Here is a 7,191-nt window from a genome sequence, read left to right as displayed (position 1 = left end):
ATTGATGCCAAAGGGGGAGTAGTAGTATGAGAAAATAATCAGCAAAAGACTTATCTGCTCAAGGGGAGCTCACATATTTTTGGTAATATTTTTTGGATTATAAGTTTTGGAATTTTCTCATGAGTGTTGCCATCAATGCCAAAGGGGGAGATTGTTGGCATATGCACACTCCAATGAGACATTGTAGGTGATTGAAGATTTTGTCATTGATGGCAACCTTAAAATCCTATGACACTGGCAAGGCATTCCACTGGCAATTGCAAGATTAGACTCTACACCGCCACTCACATTACCAGCACCGACAGTGAAAGGAAGCATATTGGCACAGAGGCCGATAGGATTTTTATTGTTTATATATTTTGTTTATTATTTGTAAAATCATTGTAAGTCAACTTGGCAAGTTGTAAAATGACTCTTATATAAGAGAGATCATTGCAGAACATTTGTAATGAAGGGAGAAGATTGTATTTAGACAAAATAAGGCAGACCTATTATGTGAATTATAGGTTAAGGGTTTATGTAAGAAGCAGAGCAGAAACCGGTACTAGATCTGGCATTATAGATGCTATTCTGAAGTAGTACAAGACACTGGATTTATATAATCCATTTTTGTAAGTCAATGAGACTTCCCATTTTGTATTTGAGTAGTGAGCTCTAGGCAGTTGGCCTTCCTGCATGTCCAGGCCCCTCTTGTAGCAGTAATATTCTCTTATTGGCAAGTAAGTGAATATTGTAGGTCACAAATCCCACCGAGGTTTTTCCCACACCAGTTTTCCTCATTAAATTCTTGTGTTATGGTGTGTTTTTCATGTGGTTGTTTTTATCTTTGTTTATTGCATTACTTTCTACTTATCAGTACACAGTATTAATATGTTCTACATGTTTTAAGTTAAGAAAACCTTCTAACCGGTTAGATATTGATTCACACCACCCCCTCCCCCCCCCCCCCCCGTCCCCCCCCTCTTAGTATCTATGGGAATCCTAGCACAGATACCATATCTTAAGAAGGAATTTCATTGAAAAGACTATCTTCATCCATTTCCATCAAATTTTTCATACCTGAGAATAATTTTGAACTTCACGATGTACCAATTTGATCTTGTACCCGTGTTGTCATTTCTTCCACATTAATAGGTTGATCTTTAATGTCAACGAATTGTTGTTGACTACGTTTTGTATGACCTTTCATCTTATCATCCATTTTCGATCATACAACCTTGATCTAGTCCTCTTATTCCCCATTGCACAAAATATTCAGATTCAATTTCAGTTGAACACCTAAACACACAAACACATATATATCATAGATAAGAAATAAATCATAGATCGTAATAATTAAAAAATATTTTTCAAGAAACAATTACATAAATGAATCCATAAATAAAAGGTAAATAACATTTCAATGCAATGTTTTATTTAACAAATTATGCATCCAAAAAATAAGGTTTAATAGAATCTAAAAAGTATTTAGTTTAATATAATATACTTGAAAACGCCTTCTAATATTGGATATTTAATTAATTGAAAAAAAATTAAAATAACATACTTGAAAAAAGTAGAAGCCTTCAACCAAAATCTTCAAAAAAATCAAAAATCTCTATTGCTTTATATCAACAATGTTGCTTTTATTTGCAAAAAAAAAATGATTTAATTCAAAAATCAATTATATTAATTCACACTCCTTGATTTTTTTATATTTAAAAACAAAAAAATAAATCATTATTTATATGGGGTTTAAGAGGCGCGGTCGCTGAAATAACCGATTGTGTTGGCCTTCAATGTTTCGGTCGAAATGTTCTAAGTGGCAACCACATCACCAAATTTGACAAATTTCTAAAACTTCTGACTTCTGTAACAAAATTCTACAAGTAAATTCAATTTATTAAAAAACCAAAAAATACCCTTCTGTAGAGATCGAAGTCAAGAATCTACTCATATAATTTTGATGATGTTTTGATTAGATTTAATATATATTATTTTAAAAATACTACAAATAGGTATTCTAATGTTTGGTAAGAGGCTGGTTTGGAAAAAAATATATATATATTGAATCACCTCAAAAAAATTAGGAAAAAATATGGTTCACTAGAGGAGAGAGTCTTCTCCAAAAGGGTTTTTTTTTTTTTTTGATTATCAAAAATTAAATAAACAAAATATGGTGGGAGATAAAAAACTGTCAAATTCATGTATGTTAGACTTTAAAATGTTATAACTAAGAAAATATACATAGATTTTTTATTTTTTTTTTCTTATGCATTGTATATTTATGTCATTTATTAGGGATATCAAAATCAGAAGAAAAAAAATAAGTTGATTTATATTTTGTTTTATGGTGGGAACTAAACCCCCTAGTTTTTCAACACTTTTCAACAATAAAAAATTTGGCTTTAAAAGTAAAATAAACATTTCAATCCTTGACAAAAATAAACTTAAAAATAATAGACTCAAAATTCATCAAATTTTACACATTTCATCAATTACATCATCTTCAAATTCAAAATACAAATGCCACTTTTATGTCATCGAAATTGAACAATTATTGTTGTGTTAACCTTTTCCTTTATAAAAGCGTGACATAGGTTTGTACTTTTACCATGTGATTTTATTACTTTCATAGATATAAGTGAAAATAATTTACATCTTATGGATATGAAATAATAGCAAATATATGAACCAACAAATAATAAATTTTTTAATAACTTTAGTCATGTGTTTTGACCCATTATTCATAACCACCATGCACATGCCAATCTATATTCAAGATAGTTTTCAACATATTTATTTTGGATATATATTTATAATTAGCTACAACATTTCCATCCTTAATTAAATTCTTTACCCTTATCTCTAGCTTAATTATTTTATCTACTCTGGTCAAAATTTTAACGTGACTGGTAATGTCGACACGACACGACCTATGGCTCCACGTGAATGCTTTTGACCCAAAGCTATGAATCAGTGAGGCCACAAATAGGGGACCTCATCCCCACACTTCACTTGATCAAATCCGCAAGCCCAACAGTCCATCGAAAGCACAAGGCATGCAAGTTCAACGACCCAACATGGATTTGAATCTTAGTGGCTGCTTTGCCAATGAAGTGTTTTAACCGCAACATTACATGTTCGAAGATAATATATTCTTGTTTTAGTAGAAGGATTTTTCATAATTACTAAAGATTTATTTATGATTTTTCTTCAAAGAAGGGATGAAGACTAAAAGATAATATTTTTGTTAATAAATAGTGATTGTGTACGACACTTACTAAAAGCATAACATTAAAGGCTCTATGCAAATGTTTAGATTGATGAAATTCTCTCAAAGAACTTCTACTTGACTTTTGTGAAAATATACTTAACCAATTGAACTTTTCCTATATGTAGTTTTATTCTAATTTAAATAAAATTGTATGTTAAGAGATGGAGATGAATGAAAAAAAAATATTAATCAAATAATATCAATTGCCTCCAAACCACCCAATTTTCTAAGAGAGATAGAACTAATTCATGTGGGTAAATCTATTATTTTAGTTGGAGATATGGGAAAAATACCTCTTGTTGGCAAAAGATCCCATATGATAATAATAGACATGTAAAACTACTATTGAAAGAATTCAAAGAATTTTATTATAAGAAGGAGAAAGTGAGTGAATGAATTTTTTATTAACTTTTCAAAAATATGGGAAATATGAATTTGATGATTGATGATTAATGATTAAACTTTATTGTTCAAAAGAACCAATGTTGACGTAGATGGATCCATCAATAAGTAATTTGATAATTGTATTCGATTTTCAATATATGATAATATACATAATCATAATAGAAGAAATATTTATTGAAACAACCTAATACATATATAATCTTAATCTAAGTAGGAAATGCCAACACAAATTAGGATTACTTATTAAACTTGATGTGGAGTAATTGATTGATAAAGATGTAAGGGTCGTGTTAACAACAAATATATAGATAGAAGTACATTTGGATCATTAGGGTATATTCAATATATATATATATATATATATATATATATATATATGCAAACCTAGAAATGCCCCACTAAAACTAGAAAAAAATATTATTATTTTGATAGTTACTCAAAGATGTCATTTAAAAATTAAGGTCATGTAATTCTCTAATTATAGTGATATGGGTGCACAAATCAACTACCATCAACTAGCATTATGATTGTATTAAGCATTGATAATACACATCAGAAATTTTAATTCTTTTAGAATATATAATTAATATAAGATAAAATAATTAATAAGGTTGGGATTCATGACTATATCTCATTTAAAGTCTTTGGAAAGACTATGAACATTGCAACCATTTGATTATGACCACGAGGAAAAGAGGAAAAGAGGAAAACAACTTTCTAAATAGGAAGCTAAGGAACATATAGTAAATTCCTAAAAAAAACAATGTCATGTAATTAATATCATGGAGTATAATATGTTATGTTGATGACATTCAAAAGTTTATCAAATTAACTTTTATGAATATGAGAATAATTCATCATTTTCTAATTAATTAATATAAAATGTATGACACATTTTGATGAATTAAATGATTCTTTATTTTTCATTTTGTCTTATCATCTATATTACACATTTTGAATGATTTACAAATGGGCTTAACTAGGTAGCACACTCTAAGCTCTAACTGCGCTTAGGTGGCTGGTGTGGGTCCCAGTGAAATCCGTTCCAATCTTTTTGTTCGCGTTTCCGTTGGCAGATGTTTGTCGTTCCTGTCCAAACGATGATGCAGTAAACAGTGACGCTGTTCAACTTCTTTTCCCGCTCAGACCAATCAGTTTCTATCTGCCAAAATAGTAGCTCTGAAACAGAAGCGTACTGAAAGGGGGTATATGATCATACATTTCATTTACAAATGTTGTGGTAGACATGTATGCAAAATGTGGAAGCATAAACAAGGCATGTGAACTGTTCGACAGAATGCATGATGCAGAACATGCAAAATCTGGAAACATAGACAGGGTATCTGAAACATTTGACAGAATGTCTAAAAGAGCATCATTCTCTTGATTGAAGGATATTAATAAAATGGATTTCTTCACTTCCAACCAAATGCGATTGGAAGGTGTAAGGTCAGATTCCACAACCTTTGTCAGCATCATCCCAGCCTGTGCCTAATGGGAGCTTTGGCACAGGGTTTGGATATCCATCAAAGCATAACAGATAGAGGAATTTTCTCAAGGGTAGTTGAGAATGTGTTCTGGTAAACATGTATGCAAATTACGAAATGTAACTACATATTTAATTCTGAAGTAATTTTTCTACAGCAAGTAATTGTAGCTTCAATTCACCATAAAAACTAGTGAAATAATATTTTGTAGATGGGTTTTATGTGTCATTTGGTGATTAAAGTAAATTGTCACAGTCTATGTCGAGGTTAGAGTTCTCAATGTAGTTGTTGTGTGAATATGTCATTCTGTGTTTATGAATTCGTGAGTCCCATGACTAAGTTGGGATCCTTGTGTACAAGTTTGATCTAATATGCATGTGATTCAGTGAAAAGAAGATTACAATTGCCATTTTACACAGAGAAGCTAATGCATGTGATTCAATGAAAAGAAGACTACAATTGCCATTTTATACAGAGAATAGCTCCATGGTCATTCATGCATAAAGTAACATGATGGTTATTAAGGACTAATGTACTTCCAAGACCAACAAAACGGAAATCCTTGTAGGCGTGTGATGTTCTTGCAAGTCAATATCCAAGATTATATATTGATCATGGAGATAGAATCACATAGATAGGAGAAACATAACAAGTATGCTTTGAATAGTCATGACTACCGCTATGGAGACTATGTATATTAGATAGGACATATGGCATGAGTAGATTACGCCATAGCAAAGGCATCTAGCTCACCACCACCAAAAGTGGTGTTTGGCTAGTGGAAACTTGCATTTGAATCACATTATACATTCATAAAGATAATGCACATGTAGGATAGAATAATTTTAACCCACTATGATGATATCAACACTTGGACATGAGGCACTCAAGAATAAATCAAATGTCAACAAAGATATTAAACCATAACCATAGACCACAAGCACATACATTTGACATGAGAACAATAGTAAACCAAGGCTATACCAAATTGTAGGAAAATATATAAACGCCAAAATAGTAAAATGAAAGATAGGCTATCACTTGCGTAAATTCTTAAAATGTTTATAGTTGAAAAAGTTGTAGATGCATCTACAAAACCCTAGAACAAGTTTTTGACAAGAAAGGTTTCATTTTAGTAAACATCAAAAAAAGGTTTCATTGTTTCTTCAAAAATAACTAACTCACATGTAATTATTATTTGTGTGTGTATACAATCATGCATGTAAATGGGTTTGGCTAAAGTGACACATTGTTGCAATAATGATGAAAAATAATTAAGTTGTCAAAGCTAATCAATACATATTATATTTTACAATTAGTAATAGAGTCTATCACTTTATCTTTTAAGAATATAAAAGTAGGAAATAAAATGTTTTTGATTAAGAAAAAACAGGTTTTAAGGGACCCGAAACCCGCTTAAATTACGAAAGATAGGCAATAAAGAAACAAGACAAAACATCTGCAAAAGACTAGCACAAAAACCAGCAGCTAGGACAAAAAGATAGCAAGGAGCCAACAAGAAATTGGCCTCCCAAACCCAGCATTACATATCAATTGAATACTTTTATACTCCTCAGCATTCTGAACCAAAAGCATCATCGTCTTGGCCGCTTCCCTCAAATCATTACTCTCCTGTCTTAGCTGGATATCTTTCGATTTGGTCTCCATCTCAGTAGTGTTCTGCCTTGTCCTTTGCCTAGAAATCTGATGAGTGGAGCTCGAAGTTGGTACGTCTTCAATGATTACCAAATTATTATCCTGTTTTTTCCTCTCCAAGTGATCCACTACTGCATTCATATTCTGTGACTAAACTTTTAGGACTTGAAGACTATGGTTCATGAAACTTTTCAGAGCCTTCTCAGTGTGGGCAACCTAGGTATTGATATTATCTTTATCCTCCCCAGCCCATTCTTTCAAAGTTCTGATAACATCCTCCAGATGTTTCAGGTCCCCTTTGATCAGGTCTTTTTCCAGTCAATCCTCCATCTCGACTTCCTCCTCAGCTTCACTGGTTTCCGTCTCCTCATTCTTTTTCCCAAAATT

The sequence above is a fragment of the Cryptomeria japonica genome, chromosome 7, assembly GCF_030272615.1.
Source record: "Cryptomeria japonica chromosome 7, Sugi_1.0, whole genome shotgun sequence".
Taxonomy (NCBI): Eukaryota; Viridiplantae; Streptophyta; class Pinopsida; order Cupressales; family Cupressaceae; genus Cryptomeria; species Cryptomeria japonica.
This window is presented reverse-complemented; position numbering follows the sequence as displayed.